The 6,793-nt window shown below is 34.0% G+C and overlaps 1 non-coding gene and 1 pseudogene across 1 annotated transcript; both read right to left on the bottom strand.

Annotated features, from left to right (window-relative positions):
• Positions 1-4,624: 4,624 nt before the first annotated feature.
• On the bottom strand, positions 4,625-4,748 carry LOC129758862 (U2 spliceosomal RNA; annotated as a pseudogene).
• Positions 4,749-6,021: 1,273 nt separating this feature from the next.
• LOC129758859 (U2 spliceosomal RNA) lies at positions 6,022-6,218 on the bottom strand. Its single transcript, XR_008740099.1, has one exon. It is a non-coding gene; the product is annotated as a U2 spliceosomal RNA (small nuclear RNA).
• Between the last annotated feature and the right edge of the window lie 575 nt (positions 6,219-6,793).

Genomic DNA, 6,793 nt, shown 5'->3' with positions numbered 1-6,793 from the left:
ACTTTTTTCACTCACCGCCCCCTTTTGTAAAATTTTCGAGCTCAACGCCCCCCTGGGCAAATTTTTAGAAAATCTTAAAAAAATGATAATCCTTGAAACACCATTAGCTTGCGGCTTTATGTAGTTAAATATAAGAATTAACTCAAAATGCATTCAAATTTATATAAGGCCCTCAGAGCCAAAGGGGTAGGGGTATTATAAGTGTAAAAAATTTTAATTTAAATTTCATAATGACTATTTTTCATATTTCAAACTATATTTTGTAATTTTTCAGAATTTTAGAATTTTATGTGCATACTATTTTGTCCGATTTGAATACAAACTAATTATTTTCCAGCCGGTGAAACAACGTAAAAAATAGTATCATTTTTTGATATATAAATTTGAGCTCTGTTCAAAGTTATGCAGCATTCATGGGTCTTAAAGTTTAAAAATTAGATTCTAATAATTGAATTCCATCAATGTTAGTGATAATCGAATAGATTAAATGGCACAATTGATTTTTTGAACCGATTGAAATAAACAAGTAAGAACTTAAAAAAAATTTCTCTGAAATTCTCTTTCCAAAAATCATCACTAAATCACAGATGAAACCTTTTACACAAAATTTTTCAAGGTTTTATTTGTTTATCAGATTTTTTGAGACAGTATATTTTAAAAATTATCAAGACTTCTCATCTAAAATTAATCTTTTTAGTTTAACCCGTTACTTAATAATACGATAATTTAGTGTTGAACCTGATGTTAAGTTCTGTAAAGTAATTTCATCGTATTGCATCGAATTTAATCATTGTTTTTTAAAATCTACGTTGTTTCGGGATTTTTGAAAATGTGAATAACGACCTAACCGCCCCCCTGAACCCTTTCAACGCCCCCCAAATTCCAAAATTGAGCTCTCCGCCCCCCTGGAAGCTCTCAACGCTCCCGAGGGGGCTGTACGGACCACTTTGAAAACCACTGCTTTAAATCAACATTTCCGATGCTAGCAAATGAAGACAGAAAAACATCTGTTTGTATCAAGAGATATAGGTAGTAATTTTTTTTCCGAAACAACCTAAACGAAGATTTTGATACCAAAGCCATAGGTATTTGAATAAGATAACAATATCTCGTTAAGATGGGTTTAAGTAGTTTTCTATGATAGTTTTGCTCAAACCTTAATCCTTTAAACTTTTTGATTTTGAGGTTTCTTTACGTTAACAGTTTTTTTGTATTGAATAGATACTTTTAATAGAACATCCTAAAATTTTCTTAAAATGTGTATAAAGAACCCTTCAGTAACCAATTAAGAAACTTAATTACATCTTTGGTTGAAATCTGTGTATTTGCACTGAAATCTGGTCAAATGAGCTTATTTGATTTGTTAAAAAAAAACATTTTATACGATTGGTTTGAATTTCCAAAAAAAAAAATATTCACAGTAAAATAAATGAATGAATATTTTGTGATTCAAATATCGATCCAAATTCAAGGTTTTAGTTCAATATTTGTCTCCTTCTAATACTACAATAAAAGTTTTTTTAAACAAAATATAATATAATTGCATTTTTCACGGAAAGATTACATATGTATTTCTCTACCCGCGGATATGTTTTTCAAAGAAAATCAATTTCTCTGCAATAAAAATCCTATGGATTTTTTTTCTAAAATCAAAACTGATTGACTTAATAATCAAAGTTATATGTCTGTGATCTCTTGCAATTTGAATACCTCAACGATATGGTATATTCATAATTTTATCTACAAAATTATCAACGTTTTTCGGTGAGTTTTAATAATAATAAAACAGATTTATCAGTGGTTCAAAGGTTTTGAGCTACTCTGGCATTCGTTCCTCATTAGTGGACCCTTAAATTATATTTTACGTTTTAACATTAAACTTTAAATCTTAATTGTTAATTTCAACTTACAACTGACTGCCCTTCGTCTAAACTATTTTGATATTGGGGGGTTTGTTATGATTTGCGTTTACATTTGTTTGTCAGTGTCTGTGTCAATTACGCGATTATGGATCGTAAGTGGTTTTGAAATTTAATGAGTCTCTCTGCCTATTAAAGACATTATTGTAAATTTTATATAAAATGTTTTGGCAGTTGTTTTTCTATTGCATTCAATAACTTTTTCCAATATTTTTGCATTTTCAAAATCGAAAATGTGATCAGTTTCTAGACAGTGCTGTGCTACACCTGTAATTATGCTTTGTGGATATATTTGTTTTGTATAGCTTTAATCATGTTTCAAAATACTGGCTCGTTTCTCCTACATACGGTCTCCAACAACCTCCAGATTTTTAATTTCGTAAACAACAATTATGATTTCGTTCTTCGAAATCTTGTCCTTGGTTTTTATGAGAATAGTATTTTTAACCCTCTCTTATGGCTTAAACGCGATCTTGATTTTAAATTGTTTTAAGTATCTGGATAATTTTTCTCCCAAACCAGCACAGAACGGAATGGTTACAAAATTATTCATACTTCAACTGGATACGCTTATGATTATGTTGTTTACGAAATTAAATCTGGAAGTTGTAGTAGCTCGTATGTAGAAACAAGATTAAAGCAATACAAAACAAATGTATCCACAAAGCATAAGTACAGGTTCAGCACAACACTGTCTTGAAATTGGGCATATTTTCGATTTTGAAAATACAAAAATATTGGAAAGAGTTGCTGGATGAAATGCTAGAATTACAGCCGAAACATTTTATATAAAATTGAGAGAAGATTATGTCATTAATAGGCAGAGAGACTCGTTAAATTTTTGGACCGCTTATGACCCCATATCCGCAAAATTGACACAAACACTGACAAACAAATGTAAACGCAAAACAAAACAAACTCTCCAAAATCAAAAAAAAAAGTTTAGACGATGCATGGCCAGTCCATTGTAAATAAAATTAAAAGTTTGGATTGAAAGTTTAATGTTAAAACATAAAATGTAACTTTAGTGTCCACTCTGTCCACTGATGAGAAGCGAATTCCACAGTAGCTCGAAATGTAAAACTCACTGTAAACGTCGATAATTTCGAAGAACAAGCAAACGCGGTGACAAATCCAAAATTCTATTTCAAAATTCTGAATTTTGCTTATTAATTCTGTATCTAAATTCAGAATCTGAACGCAAAATTTGAATTTTGGATCTGTTTTCGAGTTCAATACAATTTTTGAAATAAAAAAAAACGATTTTTGAATTTGGATTTCAGAAAATTTCCTTTCTTATGAATATACATTTTTTTTACAAATAAATCCTGCGTAACATACTCAAAATCGAGTTGTCAGTTAATAAGTAATGCAAGAAAATCTGAAAAATTGCCAATTGATAAAAAAATTAAAAAAAACAGCTACCATTGAAAATTTGTCGAAAAATCTGTGTTTCGTATTTTGAAAATCTAAAGATGCAAAATTGTTCCAAATTACGTCAACTTTCCAAATCTATTATCAAAATTTATCTACTATGACTTAAACAATTTTAACGTTCCATTGATTGAAAAGTACGGTACACCACTTTCTAGATTCTTTGTGGCCATGATCTTAAAAAAATTTAAAAAAAATATATATATACTGTTGTCCAACGTATAGCTTCTAACTTCAGATTTATTGGACATTCAGTAAAATCTGAAGTGTTGAAGGTGAATATTGTCGGAAAAACATATTTGAGTTACATCACGAGGTTTTTAAAACTATAAATTTTAATTAAAATCGGTTGAGAAAAAAGAGAGATATAGCGGTTTTAAGCGAGGATTGTCGAATTGACGTTCAAGGTCTGATTAGGGAGTTTTTTTTCCTGGGCTTTCAGGGTGCGTCCATAAAAAAGTAATGACGCAAAATTAAAGATTTCGAGAATTTATTGAGGGTCCACCAAGAAATTGTATTATTTGGATGCACCCGAAGAAAGTTATAAGCCGCTTAACTTCCAATAGTGTCATATCGACACTCAAGGGCGGATTAGGGTTGAGAAAGTTAAAATTCTTTTAATACGGTCATCATTTGAGCAAAATTTTTCGAGGTTTTTTGCAAACAATTTAATAGATGAATATTTTAAAACATCGATGTACATTTTTATGGCTATTCTTTTTCAAAAATTTAACAAAGTCTCAAAGCTATCCAATATTAAAAACAATAATTCTCATAACATTTAAGAAGCTTTCTAGTGTTTAAAATTCATACTGCTAAAAATATTCACACAAACTCTTCAAAATCTTGATTATTCTAATCAGTTCAACAGATTTTGGGAACTGTAGCAAAAAACATCGTGTCAGCTTGTTCGATTTAAACTTGCTCTTGTTCCCTGAAAATCTTACCAGATAGTCAATCTCGATTAAATTTGTTCTAAACAGCAACAGAGCTTTACGTTTAATGCAATTTCAATTATTTTTCATCTACATTCAAATTTCGATTTTTCTTATTTTCATTACTCTTCCTTTGATGGTCTATTAATGGCCCAAAAATCTGAATTTAAGGCGCTTTGAGACACCCTTGTGCCGAATCCGGTTGAGCTGATATTTTCATGGGTAATATTAAGGCCAATAACTATATGGTAGATTATTATGGAATTCGACATGATCGTTTTTGCCGATAATGCCCTTCAATCTATGATTTCAAGTCTGGACCATTTTGTCTATGAGATAACGTGGGCCGATCCCGGCGGTACTGCAATACCAGGCCAACCCGTGGCGAAAGGTGGAGCAAGCCCCATGAACCTGACGCCCTGTGCCAAAAATCAGTTTAACATAGTGATGCGCGAGCGCTCAAGAGCCGCTCATTTGAACCGGTTCTTCAAAAAAAACGAACGACCCGTGGCTCTTAAAAAAAGAGCCGCGGTTCAAAAATGAACCGTGACCCGCCGCTCAACACCGATTGAAATATTTAACCGCTACAATATGCAAGAGCGGAAAGTGGAGAGCCGTCCGTTCTTCGAATCAAACGAGTCACGGTTCGTTCGTTTTTTCCAAAAGAGCCGGTTCAAATAAACAGCTCTTGGTTGCTCTCCCATCACCAAACAAGCAACACAAACTGAAGAGCGGAGAACAGCAGAAATCCGTTCGTTCGCTCTTCCGAACCAAAAGAACCGAGGTGGGTGGTGGGTGGTTAAAAAAGAGTACAAGACGGCTCGAAAAAAAAACCGAACAGAGCATCCGAGCTGAGCCGTTTATTTGATCAAATTGAACGGCTCTCCATATTCCGCTCTTGCCGTTCAGATTGTGAACCAGAGTTGAGCGAGTCGCGGTTCTTTTTTGAGCGGTTCTTTTTTGAGCGGTTCTTTTGTGAGCGGTTCTTTTTTGAGCCGTTCTTTTTCGAGCCGTTCTTTTTCGAGCCGTTCTTTTGCGAGCCGTTTTTCGACTCTTTTTTGAACCACCACCCAGCACGGTTCCTTTGGTTCGAGAGAACGATTGAACGGCTTTCTGCTGTTCTTCGCTCCTCAGTCTATGTTACCTGTGATTTGATGGGCGAAGAACCAAAAGCTGCTAATTTGAAGCAAAAGCAGATCAACACACAAAAGAGGGATGCGCTGGATTCTTTGATTTTTCAGCCATATCTCGTGTTCCGTATACGTATTCGTATACAAAATTAACAAAATTCAGACACTCGAAAAATGTGAGCCTATAATGTAATTTTAACTTTAATTTGAATAATGTGAGAAAGCTGCTAAAGTGTGCTAGAGATAAATGAACGAAAATTGAGGACTCCAGCGAACATGTTTCTGTGTAATTGAACATGTTTTTTTATAACATTAATCCCGAGTTTATATTCGTAGTAGAAGTTTAATACGTAATGCTGCTTTGAATTTAGCACTTTTAAAAAAAGTTATTTATAATTTTCATTAAAATGCTAGATATTTTAAAATATTAATTACAATTTCATAATATTTATTCATTGTTCAAAAATATTTATGGAGTGAGTATGTCCACGTGGACATGACTCAAACTCCTACCCCCCTCTACATGGAAATTTCCAAACCCCCCCACCACCTTCCCTTAGGTTGACCACGTGGTATGTGAACGGCTCCAGTGTTAGCCGCGTGACACGGTTCATTTTTGAGCCGTTCAAATGAACCGGCTCATTGAATTGAGCGAACGGCTCTGAGCCGCTCATTGCAATGAGCCGTTTTGCCCACCTCTAGTTTAACATTTGTTGTCTCCCTATGGGAGATCTATCAGATGTTAAGCTGATAAGAACAGATACTACACTTTGATCTTAGCCTTTAGGCCGAGAAGCGATACCTGACTGAGATCGGGAAGGATCGTATCCTCTTTCTAAAACAAGGAGAAGTAGCGATTGAAAAGACACGGCAGCAGTGGAGGTAGAATTTCCCTATGATGAAAGGGTGTGAAAATCTTATAGGACTTCCCGATTAGGTACATCCGTGATTTCCTAATTGGAAACAAAATCTTTTTAACTATCTCAATTTTATGATTGTGAAAAATATTTAATTTAAATGAAATAGTTTCTGAAAAGTTCTCATAAATAATTAATCATAATCGAGAAATTTTCCTCCGTAGCGGATTTATATCATTTTTATCGGTCCAAGTGATTTATCGCTGCTCATAAACCTTTCCGAGTCAATTCCGGAGCACATGCAATTTCCCATGATTATCTCCAAAGAGCTCTCGTGCTCTGACTCAACGAGATCATCCGAGATCATCGGAAAGCTCCTTTTAAATGCTTGGGCGCCCATCTAGAAAAGCAGATGGGTTCAGTGAGCCCCATCATCCTGTCTCGATTTGATGATGGTGAAGATGGTGATTTGCCTCTCGAACTTCACACATCTGGAGGATGATGACACTCTGCGTTGA

Source organism: Uranotaenia lowii, chromosome 3 (genome assembly GCF_029784155.1).
Source record: "Uranotaenia lowii strain MFRU-FL chromosome 3, ASM2978415v1, whole genome shotgun sequence".
Lineage (NCBI taxonomy): Eukaryota > Metazoa > Arthropoda > Insecta > Diptera > Culicidae > Uranotaenia > Uranotaenia lowii.
This window is presented reverse-complemented; position numbering and strand designations above follow the sequence as displayed.